Here is a 15,349-nt window from a genome sequence, read left to right as displayed (position 1 = left end):
AAAAACGTTTTTGACCAATCGCGGTGGGCTGATTGTAGAATTGGAATAGAAAAGTTTGGAATAGTTTTACGTTATAGCGCCCCTGCTTTGTGCATGCCTACGATGTGTTCTGAGCGTCACGAAAACCGCGATTGCTCCCAATGTGCTATGACGCGTACACACACTGCTTATGCATAATTTGACCGAACAAAAAGCATACTTATTTCTGATTTGACGCCCTTTTGCCATTATCCCTCGTCTATTGGTCAAAAGTTTTCAGGCTGCACCCACTTCACCTGCCTCTCATTCGACGTCACAAAACCGCAAAAACTTACCGCGTCAAAGTGACGCGTACGCCTTAAAGATGCATTAATATGCTGAACAAAAGTGAATTTTCTTCTGAATAGCCGCAGGCTGCCCCGTTCCGAAAGTAATAAAAGATGGCTGCCGCCGATCGCTCCGGCACTGGCTACTCGCCCCTGCCGGAGCGCATATGTTTATTTGCGTGTAATAAAACTTGTTGAGTGGCCGTGTAACGTTTTCGAGAACTTTCTGAACGTTTAAGACTTCGTTCTGCCAATTCTTCTTTGCTGAGGATCTGTTTTAGCGTCATTGTTAAGCTTCCGTTGCATGCCGCCGTGATTGTCGACGAACCACCGCAAGCTAAGTAAGAGAAAGTGGACCAATCGCCGATTTTAGCACTACCCTCTTCATCCGGTTATCAGTATTCAGTGCAGTGGCTCGGCCCCATCGAATCCCTCTCCACTTGAGCATGCTCCTCGCCTCTTCTGAGCCAATTAAATAAGACAAGCCGCTCACTGCACGTATTGTTATTTGTTTTTCAAGCAAACAAAAGTGACCTCCTATGAACGAGGGGAGCATTTGATTGGTTTGTTCAGACAACCCTGCGGGTGACCGCCCGATGCTTGCGTCGGCCGTTACGCAAATTTGATGTCAGGAGATTGGAATAAAAACATATTGGAATAGTTTTACGTTATACTGCCCCTGAAGCCAGACGACGCCACGGTCAAGGCTTAACCGGAACAGTCTCCAGCGCGAGGCTCCTGCGCTGCGTTGGCGATGCGGCTTCGAGCGGGCATCTTCTTCTTCGTCAGACTATATCTATTGTCTAGCGCAGCGCCTAAGAGAGCACGCCACGGCGCGCTGCATGTCGCAAGGGCTCCTTCTCGCAGATTCAGTTCTTTTCTTATCGCCCGCCGCAGCACGTGGCTGATGCAGACAATAACGTATACAGGAGTGGCGCCCTCTCAGGCAATAACGAAGAAAAAAAATGATAAATGAAAAGAACCGTCACACATTACGGCTCCAGTTGACATTTATTACTGGGGCACAAGATGAGCCCCGAATGGTGTAAGACTTTCTTGGAGCCTATTAATAGCTGCAGCATATTCATAAAACGATATCCAATATCGCAGGCTTTTCGAGTTTGCAGGGTCGCAAACTGGATATCTACCTTTTGGTTAACCTCTCTGCCTTTCGTATCTCATTTATCTCTCTCTCTCTTTTTCGAGTCCCTCTCACAAACGTCAGGTTTTACGATCCCTTTAACTGGCGTACTTCGAGCCAAAAACAATAAAAGCGCTGTTTTTGTTTCACTTTCCCGTATCGTCTGTCGTTTCTGTCTTTTCGGAGCTTTGGAGGCAATATTCGCCGTTTCAGCCGATGCTCTTCGGTACGCCGGCTCCACGTTGGCTTCAGGAAGAGCGGGCAGGCGGCGAGATTCAATATTGAAATTTTCCGTAGCAGTATAAACATTCCTGCACCTGTGAGCAAAAAGAAGTCGCCAAAGGAAAACAAGGAAGTCGTAGTCATGGAAGCACCGTAGCGACTTACTGGAATTTACCTGTCCTGATAGACAAGAAAATGGACAGCAGACAGCATCACCGGTCCCTGAAAAAAACAAAGAGCAAAGTAAGAGAACTGAAATCCGTTCCTGAACCAAATTTGTTTGGTTTTCCTTCAAAGATGGGCCATACACACTGTGCGTGATTGGCTAAGATGCGAATTACATTAGAAAAGGCGTTTAGTCCATTGAAAACAAACAAATATCAGGGGAGGACGACTGAAGAACTTCATGCACATAATAAGTGTTCATCAAGAAAATTGCCTTGAAACAAGTGAAAATTCCTCCACGCGTCAGCTGAACAAGCGCCCCGTGACCGAGGAAGTCCCCAGTGAAAGAATGTCCGGATGGGGAAAAATTCATTCCAAGTTGTCGTAACGGTTCTCCTAAAATGTTTCCCTTAAATACGATAGAGGGTGGCATAATAACAATAAAATTCAATCGTTTCCATCCATAGAGAATTGGCGCAAGGAGAATATAGCAAAGCTATATATGTATTATGTACTATAGTACAGTTATATAGTAGGATAATAAACTTTAAATTGAATATTCGAAATCATATTCGAGTGAAAATTACTTGAGTTTTTTAAGCGTGTAGGAAATTTCAGCCCCAAGGGACTACGACGTGCCAACACTCAGCAAAATAACTTATAGCGTGGTTCAAAAAGTCTGGCATAATTTCATGTATATTCAGCTAGGAAGCAGTTATGTACGATGACGCGAGAAGTGCCTATATGACAAGACCATTGAAGGCTGCTGTCAGCAGGCTATCAACCATGTCGTTCATAAACTCACGCACATCCAACGCGGTGTTAGAATCTGAATGATCATGGGGAAGCCTGCTTGAGTTGGCGAGGTAGCAGCAGTAGCGGATGACACGCGCCCACTCTCTTCACCTGTAGCTGCCAGCTGTCCGCGTCACAGTGACGAAGGAGACTAGAAAAGAGTGTTGGTGAGCGGCGTGTGCACGTAGAAATATGACACGTATCTAGACACATGTAAGGTTTGTATACTTATTGGGCCATACCGGTGGCACACAGCCATTCTTGAGGATTGGCCAAGAATGGGCACATATACCCAATGGCACATACCCAGTAGCTGAGGTTATCTATAAAGGCGAAAGCCTTAAGTGGCTCGTACACCCGATGGCCTTGGAAAAAACGCGTCGTCCGGTCCAATGGTACAAAAGCTATCATCATAAGCAATGGCTTATACCCCTCTAAGCAACCAAAAAATAGCAATGGGCCATCCCTTTCGTAATGCAGAGGCTACAAGCACTCAACAAAGTGAAGGGTACAGTGCATACATTCATTGGAATCACGCATACACCGTACGGAAACACGGCGTCCAGTCGAGTTGTACAAAAATATATACGGGATCTTCTCAATGGCTCAGACGCCCGTAAGCAATGTCCACACCTCCGTAAGCAAGCAAAAGATGCGATTGTTCATACCCCCGTAATGCTGAGGCTACAAGGGCTCAGCAAAGTGAGGCGAACAGTGCATACATTCATTGAAATCACCCAACACACAGAATAGCATACGTTTCAATCCCTTGCTGAGAGGATGCAACGTAAAATCTAAGAGAAACGGCGTTGGTGCGAGTCTGAACCCGCTATACGAGCGCGCGAAGCCGCAGCTGAGCGTCGAAAACGAAGCCGAAGAAGCCGAACTCCGAAAGCAGCAACACGACGAGGCGAAACGGGGCATTACCAAGTGTGCAGCATACTTTCGCCTTCACGTTTTACAGGAGTGTAACATGCTGGCGAACTTTTATTGTCCGTTCCCAGTGGCACATAGCAAGTAGGCACACCATGTGACCCAAGTTGATGTCACTTCGGCGATGAACGTTACTGACATGCACCAATCTTCGGAAAGCAGGGAAAGAAAGCTTCGCTCTAATAAACCCTCACGACAATAAGCCCTCACGAAAATGAGCACACACCAATGTAATTAACTGAGCCGGAACTAGAAAATGAAATATGCGTATGCGCAACAGGTGAGAAGCACTATTTATAGTGAGCGATGGATACAAGAATAAAGAATCCACGAATGGTTCAGGAATGGGCGCGTACATCCAATGGAACATACCCAACAACACATACCCAGTGACCTAAACACTCTATTCGGTCACATACAGAGAGGCACGTAGCTAGTTGCACACACCCAGTTGCATATACCCTGTGGTCCAAGTTATCACCTAATAGGAGAAACGTTACTTATCTGCTTGCTTACACCAAATCGCTGAGGAAATAGTCAAAGAAAGCTTCGCTTTAATATACCCGTCTAGCGAGGCAACCAGACCAATCTAGCTAAAATGAAGTGTACGACAACCACAATTTTCAGTGGGCGGTAGACGTGCATAAGGATAAAGAAGCCGTTACTGTGATAACTGTCGAGATTAAAGAACTTAGTTGGCGTAGCGCTAATTCAACCACCAATACACATTGTCAAAGAGGTTCTTTGAAGAGCGGTACATGCGTAACGATTCGAGTAGGTGTCAAAGAGTTTTACTGATGAGCAGCACATGCCCACTGTCACATACTGAGTGACCCAAGTTGGTGCGACGGTTATTTTTGACACCGGTTCCCTCAGCACAGCAGCCCGATGCTATACCCATTAGACTATGACCCGAGACTATGAACAGTGAGCCGAGTTGGCGGGAAAACGACTTGGGACACGGACAGGTGTATAGATAGGTAGATAGATATATAGACACCGAATAGCACGTGAAGTATCCTAAAAATGCTAATCGCATTAAAGGTAGAAGCGGCAGCTTGTTATAGAACACTCCGTGAATGCCTATGCATATACTCGATGAGAACCTTTTTAGAGAACAATAAGGTTGCAACAGAACTGCTTGTTGGCCTAGTTGGTGCTTGCTAAAAGACATGTTTTTTGCCGCTGTTGAACACACACAAAAGGAAGACACATAAGGACAACACGGGTGGCACTACCAACTGATTTATTTTGGGCTGTGACCAAGAATATGTATATACATACAAGCATGCGCTGACTGTTCACAGATTTACGTTACCCAGTGGTCAAACAATCTAGTTTCCGATTTATAGAGCACGATAGATGTATCGCTAATGCAATTTGTACCTTTCTTTTTTTATACAGTAAACTTCCATCAGCTCACGTGCTGTTTGAAATCTACTTCTGCCAAGAATCCTAATCTCAAAACCGTGGTTTGCACATGCAGGCCTTGCAGTGAGCCGGCAAATGTGCCACGCCATCTTTCATTAGATTTAGTTCGTGTTCCCTGGCTCGTTCATTTATGCAACGTGCAGTCTGTCCTATATAGGGCTTGCCGCACTCAAGGGGAATATCATACACCACGTCTGTAACGCATCTCCCGTAGGACGTGCTATGCTTCCTGCCACAGCCTTGCGAACCGGTGTCCTCGCGTGTGATTTCGAACAGAGTCGACCCAGTTTGGCGGGGGCAGAAAAGGCAATGGGTACACCATACCGGCCTGCCATATTCTTGAGGTTATGGGAAACCTTATGAACATAAGGAATAACTGCAGGTCTTGCGGTTCTGGCTCTTTCTTCCTCCCTTGTGGCGATGGTACCTTTAACCTTCCGTAAAAGGCTTTCGGTGACTGAGGTCACCAACGAGTCAGGGAACCGTGCTTCTTTCAGTCGCTTAATCTGATTATTGAACGAGGCCTGCACCCTGTGTGTACACGATATTTCGAGAGCAGACTCTAGGCAGAGCATAGCAATTCCACGCTTAACAATTTTGGAATGGCATAAATTATACGGCAGCAACCCTTTCTTGGCACGTGGGAAATATTGCCAACAAGCTTGGCCATAATGAAAGGTTAATCTTAAATCTAAATATTGCAGGGTGTTACGCTGTGGCACTTCATGCGTAAACGAAAGCCCTTTACCATTGTGCCTAAAAATGTTTAAGATATCATCGCTGTGCTTCACTGAGCCTTATCTGTTAAAAAGAATTAAGAAGTCGTCCATGTATCTAAAAACTTTTAAAATGTTTAAAGTGCTGTCCCGTTTAAAAGCCTCTTCGAGCAGGCGGTCAACACTAGATAAGAATATGTTGCGTAGCAGCGGCGCCATACACGAACCAATGCAAATGCCGCGTTTTTTCAAGAAGAGCTGTTTGTCAAAGGAAATAAAGGTACTATTAAGATAGGCTTCCAATAATGTTAAAAAGTCCCCAAGCATAGCACCAGCTTCATTTTGAAAAGCTACGATGCCACTTTCTTCTATGCACATCTTTACCGCAATAAAAAGTGCATCATGTGGAATTGAATAAAACAGATCCTCAAGATCCACAGAAAACGCATTGCCTATGGATTGTTTGTTTCGTAGAAACTGCACTATGTCTTGTGAATTGCCTGTCGAGAAAGGATCATTTACTTTAACAGTTTTTAGCACCTTTAAAATGTGCCTACTAAGTAACAACTGCCACGTGCCACGTTCGCTTACGATGCTCCTAAACGACACATTGGGCTTGTGCATCTTTGCACTGAAAAAAATGTTTAGCGCTGTAGCTCTCAGATTGTTAATATCTTTGGCAAACTTGTCCAAGTAGAACGCCTTACATAGCTTGACAACTTTGCTCTTTACTTTTGATTCAGATTTCCTAATCTGTACAAAGTTTTTGCTTACAGCCTCTGCGGCTTTCTCATTGTACATTCCTCTAGGAAGTAACACAAAACACCCCTCTTTGTCTGCTTCCAAAATAACTAGGTTATGATCTCTGCAAAATGTAACAGTCTTCCCCATAACAGCAGCATCACGACTTGACCTACAGCCTGAAGCGCTTTTTTCTAGACTGTCCCCACCATCGAGCAAACATCTTTCGTTGTCCTTCTGGGGAGCGTTCGGAGCCACATTTCTGTTGAACGCGGCGATGCGTTTTCTGCGGATATTGAGGATCTGTTTTATTCAATTCCACATGATGCACTTCTTGTTGCGGTAAAGATGTGCATAGAAGAAAGCGGCATCATAGCTTTATCAAAATGCAGCTGGTGTTACGCTTGAGGACTTTTTAACATTATTGGAAGCCTATCTTAATAGTACCTTTATTTCCTTTGACAAACAGCCTTTCTTGCAAAAACGCGACATTTGTATTGGTTCGTGTATTGCGCCGCTGCTGTGCAACATATTCTTATCTATAGTGTTGACCACCTGCTCGAAGAGGCTTTTAAACGGGACAGCACTTTAAACATTTTAAACGTTTTTAGATACATGGATGACTTCCTAATCATTTTTAACAGACAAGGCTCATTGAAGCGCTGCGATGATATCTTAAACATTTTTAGGGACAATGGTAAAGGGCTTTCGTCTACGCATGAAGTGCCACAGCGTAACACCCTGCAATTTCTAGATTTAAGATTAACCTTTCATGATGTACTCGCTTGTTGGCAATATTTCCCACGTGCCAAGAAAGGGTTGCTGCCATATAATTTATGCCATTCCAAAATTGTAAAGCGTGGAATTGCTATGCTCTGCCTAGAGTCTGCACTCGAAAAGTCCTGTACACACAGGGTGCAGGCCTCGTTCAATAATGAGATTAAGCGACTGAAAGAAGCATGGTTCCCTGACTCATTGGTGACCTCAGTCACCGAAAGCCTTTTACGGAAGGTTGAAGGTACCATCGCCACAAGGGAGGAAGAAAGAGCCAGAACCGTAAGACCTGCAGTTATTCCTTATGTTCATAAGGTTTCCCATAACCTCAAGAAGGTGGCAGGCCGGTATGGGGTACCCATTGCCTTTTCTGCCCCCGTCAAACTGGGTCGACTCTGTTCGAAAACCACACGCGAGGAGACCGGTTCACAAGGCTGTGGCAAGAAGCATAGCACGTCCTACGGGAGATGCGCTACAGGCGTGATGTATGAAGTTCCCCTTGAGTGCGGCAAGCCCTATATAGGACAGACTGCGCGTTGCATAAATGAACGAGCCAGGGAACACGAACTAAATCTAATGAAAGATGGCGTGGCACATTTGCCGGCTCACTGCAAGGCCTGCATGTGCAAACCATGGTTTTGAGATTAGGATTCTTGGCAGAAGTAGATTTCAAATGGCACGTGAGCTGATGGAAGTTTACTGTATAAAAAAAGAAAGGTACAAATTGCATTAGCGATACATCTATCGTGCTCTATAAATCGGAAACTAGATTGTTTGACCACTGGGTAACGTAAATCTGTGAACAGTCAGCGCATGCTTGTATGTATATACATATTCTTGGTCACAGCGCAAAATAAATCAGTTGGTAGTGCCACCCGTGTTGTCCTTATGTGTCTTCCTTTTGTGTGTGTTCAATTGCGGCAAAAAACATGTCCTTTAGTAAGGTTGTCTCCCAGGTAAAATTGCAAGAACCCTCGTGACAAGCTAATTTTGAAATGCAGGGTTTCGTCATCTGTCTAGTAAAATATTATCGTCTGCACTATTTTATACGCTTTGAAGATGCATGATGTCACTGTCTCTGGCACCGTGATGATTTGATCCTGCTTTCCAGATCCACCTGACCATGCCAGATGAAAATTCTTTGCCTCAGTCCAATTTGACAGGAGCTAAGTAACGCTCAATTATGTACTGATTTCAGAAGTTGGACGTACAGGGTTCTTTAAATTACCATAACCAAATTTATATTATTTGAGTTTAGCGCTATTGGTCGAACGTTACCATCAGGTGTCCTTCCTTTAGATTTTTAAAAACTAATTATTTCACCCATTTTTGCACGTGTCCATGGAATTCAGAGAAAACTAACCAAATGGTTTATCGCATCTGCAAGGTCATTGGGAGACTAGTTAAAGAATCTTTCTTTTTAAATGGCAGAGCTTACATTAAGGTAATGATCCGTGAACAGATACAAAGTTAGTGAATAATTTGGCTGCTAGATGAGAGAATAAGTTTGGTTGAATAATTGTAATAGAAAGGGAGTTTTGTAGTTGAGGTGGGCGTCTGGCCGGCGTGGCCACGTTTCAGCGATCGTGGTTTACACGGGGCTTCTGAGTTTAAATAGCGTACATTAAATGAGCAAATTTGATTGTAATGCATAATATATGATCAAATATGTTAATGAGCATTGGGCCATGGAATAACAGAGCAGCGGTATGTACGAAACCAGTAGTGCGACTCCTTCATCAGGTGCGCTGCCGGCGACAGGGAGTGTCCTGGCGACGGTGAATTGCCTCCTCTAGTGGCGCCAGCTCTCGGTGGAAAAATAAAGCAGCGCAGTGGCGCATTCTTCAAAAGCGGTTTCGCGTTCATACCTTTTTTTTTTCGTCCAATTACTTTAAACTGCGATCACTCATACCTGCGATTATCTGTTACCTGTTGATGGCTTCTAGCATGCTCAGCTACAAACCAATTTCGCTTCTTCAGGTCAATTTTCCCGCGACTAAGGTTTCAAAGCGGATTGGACTCTGATGTAACTCATTGGACCACGAATATCATCTACATGTCCTGATTAGATCCGAACGTCCAAAAGTCCCAGTTAGGAGGTGCCGTGCCTAACATGAGGACATTGATTTCGGAACGTCCTATTTAAAACATCCTTCGGACATCTACAGGATTGAAGTTCTAATATTTAAACAAATTCCAACACTCTATTCCTATGGATGTCTGAAGGATGTTTTCAACGGGATGTCCCAAGTCGGACATATGTGGGACCAACACAGGCAATCCAACACGTACTACGTATACGTGATCATACCGCGCAATGTTAACTCTCTTCCACGGCTACCCTCAGCGCACGCTCTTCCTGAAAGACATGTCGGCCAGCAACATGAAGCTGCCACGCTCAGATCAAACTTCCAATGAAGACGATAAATGGAGAAGTTGATTGCAATGATGGTTAGGGATCGAAGCGTAACGATCGCGATAGTAATAGTAAAACTGTGTAAGGATTGATTAACTGAACTTCTTCTACTTTACTTACTTTACTTACTTTACTTGCTTACTTTTACTTACTTACCTTACTTACCTTACTTACCTTACTTTAATTTACTTCACCTTACTTTACCTTACTTTACTTTACCTTACTTTACTTTACCTTACTTTACTTTACCTTACTTTACCTTACTTTACTTTACTTTACCTTACCTTACTTTACCTTACTTTACTTTACCTTACTTTACCTTACTTTACTTACCTTACTTTACTTACTTTACCTTACCTTACTTTGCTTACTTTACTTTACTTACTTTACTTACTTACTTACTTTGCCTTGCTTTGCTTTGCTTGCTTGCTTGCTAAATTCTACCCGCCCTCACTGATTAACCACGTCGCTCAAGCTTCGTCTGCTGTTTGAGTTTTCTTTGCGTAACTGCGATTGTGAGAGAAATTGTAAAACAGCGCATGGTTTGAACAATCGATCTTTTCTAGGCATTTGTATCGCGATCGGAGCACTTGTTGGATGTGATGGTTGGCCTGCCGCACTGCTGAATATTCCCACGCGCTTCTTTTAAGCCACTATATTGCTCGTGCCAAACAATGCTGTACACGTGCGTTTCTGGGAATAACGAAACTTTTCGGCGACTTCTTGTGACACAGCTGCTTACTTACGCGTTGTTAGGTGCATGCTAGTATGGTGGCGAGGGCAAGCTTACGTCTCAGCTGTGTGTAACGATCGGAACGTTTATGCTACTTATTAGACTATTGCTCGTCCGCACGTTGTCGTACTTTTATTAAAGCGGAACGTTTGTCTCTGTTACATCTTAGTTAAACTTCTGTCATGCGACTTCGGTGATTATCCGTGTCCCTTAATATGCTTCTCATCAGGCCACATAGCAAATGTCACTTATACGCTGGAAGTTGTTACGTGCTTTCTTGGAAGGGTTCTACCGCAAGAATTTTTCAAACCAGTTCATTAATAGCCGTGATAGAAATATTTCAGTGCCACGAACACGTGATTTTAGGAGGCGAGCGCCACTGCCAAACGAGACACTCTCTACACTTACCCCGTCTAGCCTCCGCAAGCGAAATGGGCCCCGCTTTCCTTTCTTTTTCTTCACCCATCGCTTGTTTTCTTTTTTCTTTTTTGTTATGCGACGAACTTCCGGTGACGGTGTCGCGAGCGAGCTGTGCATTTGTCTCATCTCGCGCAGCGCAGGATTTTGCGCGCTGTGCACGGGAATACGTGACCAGCGGTATAAGTTAGTGCTACACGAACACTGCGGCGGACACAAGCGGACCACAGAGCACGATCGCGTGCCAGAACACGGTAGAAAATTGCGTAGTTTCTGTGCGCGCGGCTGTACGACCTGGAAACAAGCAGACGAAACGGAAGTACATCTCTCTTGCTGCGATGCAAAGTAAAACAAATACGCGCAGATGTTCGGTTTGTGTGTTTTATTATTTCTATAAACTTTAATTTGTATATTGAAGTAGCAGATTACACGAATAACTTACGTTGCCTCAAATAAATTTCGAAGTTACGTGTCACTATGAGCGGCGTCACAGCATTACATGTATGTGAGCGTACTTGCGCGGCGCCTGAGAGGAGAAGGGCAAACGGCGTTTGGTTTGTAATTACAGTTCTTTACATGGTGCGTAGCGATGTAATACTTCGCAGGCACGATCGTTAGCGCGCATTGTATGCACTGCGTTTGCCAGCTTGATATGGCCAGACCTCGTGAGGGGCCATTTAAACTTCGTTGACCCTTTGAGTTTTCTTGGCGTAAGCGTGATTGCGATAGTAATCGTAAAACCTCGGAAGGCCCTCGTAACGAGGGGCAACGCCAGAGCATATGGTCTAGGCTAGCGATGTCATTGCAGTGTCTGCAAGAACGAGTGGCATAGGTGTCGGGATACATTTTGTGGAATAAAGCCGGGCTGGGATATGAGCCTGGGGCGCTATAACGTAAAACTATTCCGAACTTTCCTATTCCAATTCTGCTATCAGCCCTCCACGATTGGTCAAAAACTTTTTTCGACCACCCCCACTTCACCTGTCTGTCACGCGACGTCACGAAAACCGCGATACCTCCCCATCTGATATGATGTGTACACACTGATTATGCATGATTTGACAGAAAATAGAAAAACAGTTATTACTGATTCGACCCCTTTTCGCCATTAGCCCTCGGCTATTGGTAAAACGTTTTCGGGCTGCACCCACTTCACCTGCCTGTCACGCGACGTCACAAAACCGCAAGAACTCACCGCGTCAAAGTGACGTGTATGTGATAAAGATGCATTAATAAGCCGAACAAAACTGAATTTTCGTCGGAATAGCCGCAGGCTGCCCCGTTCCGAAAGGAATAGAAGATGGCTGCTGCCGATCGCTCAGACGCTGGCTACTCGCACCTGCCGGAGAGCATGGGTGTATTTGCGTATAATAAAACTGGCTGTGTGGCTGTGTAACGTTTTCGAGCACTTTCGGCACGTTTACCTCCTCATTCTGCCAACTCTTCTTTGCTGAGGGTCTGTTTTAGAGTCATTCTTGAGCTTCCGTTGTATGCCGCCGCGATTTTCGACCAGCCACCGCAAGCTAAGTAAGGGAAAGCCGACCAATCGTAGACGCTGGCAACACCCTCTTCATCCGGTTATCAACTTTCAGTGCAGTGGCTCGGCCCCATCGAATCCCTCTCCACCTGAGCGTTCTCCTCGCCTCTTGTCAGCCAATTATATACGACAAGCCGCTCAGTGTAGGCAATGTTATTCGTTTTTCAAGCAAACAAAAGTGACCTCCTATGAACGAGGAGAGCGTTTGATTGGTCTGTTCAGACAACCCTGCGGGTGACCGCCCGGTGCTTGCGTTGGTGGTTATGCAAATTTGACGTCAGGAGATTGGAATAAAAACATATTGGAATAGTTATACGTTATAGGACCCCTGTTTGCAATAATCTGAGGGTCAATGCCTGCGCTCTATTTAACTTCTTGTGTGGAAGGGGAAAGTCTCTCCTGCCGAGATAGAAGTGCCGCGCAATTTCGTTGTATGGGGTCGGTTGATCTCTGTTCTCCACCACTGCGGGCCGGCGTTGGAGTTCTCCAACGCCGTTACGAGGCACAGAAGAAATCAATGAGGACAAGTGCCTCTCCGCTATCAAGAGCCCCGATGCCGGGGCGCAACTATGGGCTGTCCAGAGGGCCCATGATGCGGCGGTCGGGCAAGGCCTGACTGTCCCAACGTGGGAGCGCTCGCAGCGCGCTGAGTCGCGTACCTCAGGACCTTATTAAAGTTTTGCATCGATCCATCCATCCATCGGGAGGGCCGAGTAACGGAACTATTGTAGGCATTTGTCTCTTAAAGGCAGCACATTTCACACATGGCAGTGGACCAACCGTGCTGCTTCAGTGTTCTTTTCTCTTGCATTTGCTATCATTTCGCTCAGCGCATGATCTTACAAGTGTGCGTGACGGGCTGTACAATATTACCAGGCTGTTGCATCCCCATATTGTCATTGTATTAGTGAAGCTGTATAGTCGACCGTCGCGTCGACTGTATGGCTTCACTAATATTTCACTTTTGATTTTCTACAGTGAAGCTGTCTATAGCTAGGATCTGGCGAATCGCGTCCGTGCGTAGACCAACAATTTTTCATACGTGGGCCGATCCTGAAGATAGTAGTACGGGCGCGAATCGAGAGATTGCAGCGGAGCGCGAAGACCAGAGGACCAGCGTAGCAGGCTCTTAGAACGAACTAGCGCGTTGTTGTTGTTGCTGTTGTTGTTGTCCTTGTTTCAAAACATGGATCATACCCACGAGGACTAGCGCGTGCCGTGCTTTATTGCGAGCACGCACCACCCAACTTTATTTTCCTTTTGCCATGCCGACCGAAGGCGCCAACCTTTAGCGTCAGCGCGTAGCGGCGTCGGTAGGTGCTACAGTGCAATACTGGGCCGACCCACGGCGGAGGTGCAGTTCGCCATTAAGAGGCTCACATACACAGCTTCGCTGGTCGTCCTTCTTCACAGAGTGGAAGGGCACTGAATTTTTTTTTATTATCGCGATAGAAATTGTAGGAACCTGACGAAATTCCGCTGATGCAGTGCAGGCACATGCACCGCGGTGGGTTGGGCCTTCGTGAGCGCTGTTTCCGCGCAGCTATAGCACCGAAGGTCGCGTAAAGGTAGCTGTGCAAGCTCTGGGCGTTGTAGCTAGAAGCAACAAAAAGCTGTCCCTTGTCGCTTATTGCCTCGCTTCATGACGCCAGCATTCCTACAGAGAGTTTACCGTCATCGCACACATGGAGGCGCGTGTCTTTTTTTTCCCTTTTTTTAGCGTTTTCCTCTGCCATCTTTCTAACCCCTATCCCCCATCCCCAGTGCAGGGTAGCAAACCGGAGACTCATATCTGGTTAACCTCCCTGCCTTTCCTTTTCATTCTCTCTCTCTCTCTTACCGTCATCGAGTGAGATGTGTTCATGTTTCTCTTTGCACACGACACCAAGTTTCCTGAATAACCAAGGAAGCGAAGGTTTACCATAATTTACACTGGCGATAACCCACACAGCTGCTTAATTTACTTATTATAGCTGTCTGATAATTTGCTGTCGCAATCACTGCTTAACATTTCGGGCGAAACTGGGACATTTTTTACTGTTATCAGGTCGTTTGACAAAGCTATGCTGATGCAGAGGTTAGGTGAATTGCTTTTATCTATGCACGAAGTTGAAATTATTACTACTTTTTTTCTAGTGACTGTTAGCTCAGCAAGTTCGCCTAAAGCCACAAAAATCCGAGTTGCTGTCAGAACCAGTAGATTGCGGTTATAAGTGCAGGTTGTTAACATGCATATGGTAGACAGTAATTACCGTACATATTTCCAACACGTTTCTTTTTCATACTTTACAGTCACGCTGTGTGCCTGCCATCAGCCTGGCGTCACTTCGAGCCGAAATCATTCTTCGTTGCTGAGCAGGGCTGAAGCAAGCCCGCAGATTTCTCCTGCTAACTTTCTTGGTACCGCTGATCTGAAGTGTGCATTTTCGTGTCTGCGACCGCTGGAGCGATCCTGCTGGATGACCAGCGAATTGTGTAGTCGCCAACGTACCCATGATCTTTTCTGTTTTGCATCTGCGACCTTGGATGAAAGGCTGCATCCGTTCCTTATGGGCTGATGTACACGTGAACTATCGGTTAATTTTAAATGCGAAGCATTTTTTTGCGAACATTTGACAGTATCTGTTTAGGCGCCTACGTCTTGGTGCACTCATGGTCATTTCGTTAAGTTGTTATGTACCAAAATTGGCATAGTATGAAAAGAATGTATGACGCACGTAAATGATTGGTCATGACATGATTATCGTGAGATGTGTGTCATGTAGGTCATGAAACAGCAGCCTACGTCTTGGTGCTCTCATGGTCGCTTAATTAACTTGGTAGGCTCCCCGCAAACTGGTTTGTAGAACAGATCCCCACAGGGCGTGGGATCTGCCGGCTTTTTGTCTCTGTGACTGTTGAAGCAAGTCCACAGAAACGCCCACTAAATTTCCTAGTACCTGTGAACTCCTATGTAATTTGCCCGCGACCGCTGAAGCCAGCCTGCAGTGATCTTTAGTAAATTATTTAGTCGCCAAGATACC

At 45.4% G+C, this 15,349-nt stretch overlaps 1 long non-coding RNA gene across 2 annotated transcripts in view; it reads right to left on the bottom strand.

Moving 5' to 3' along the window:
- Positions 1 to 1,346: 1,346 nt before the first annotated feature.
- LOC135904538 (uncharacterized) overlaps positions 1,347 to 15,349 on the bottom strand; it is a 245,768-nt gene continuing 231,765 nt past the window's right edge. Inside the window, exons 3-4 of one of the 2 annotated variants that reach the window (XR_010565136.2) lie at positions 1,834 to 1,890; positions 1,347 to 1,763 (exon numbers count right to left, since the gene is read on the bottom strand). This is a non-coding gene — a long non-coding RNA (uncharacterized lncRNA). The remainder of the gene's footprint in view (positions 1,764 to 1,833; positions 1,891 to 15,349) is intronic. The other variant, XR_010565134.2, reaches the window with a different exon arrangement.

Source organism: Dermacentor albipictus, chromosome 1 (genome assembly GCF_038994185.2).
Source record: "Dermacentor albipictus isolate Rhodes 1998 colony chromosome 1, USDA_Dalb.pri_finalv2, whole genome shotgun sequence".
In the NCBI taxonomy this organism is placed as follows: Eukaryota; Metazoa; Arthropoda; class Arachnida; order Ixodida; family Ixodidae; genus Dermacentor; species Dermacentor albipictus.
The sequence above is the reverse complement of the archived record's forward strand: the minus strand, read 5'-3'. Positions and strand labels throughout refer to the sequence as shown.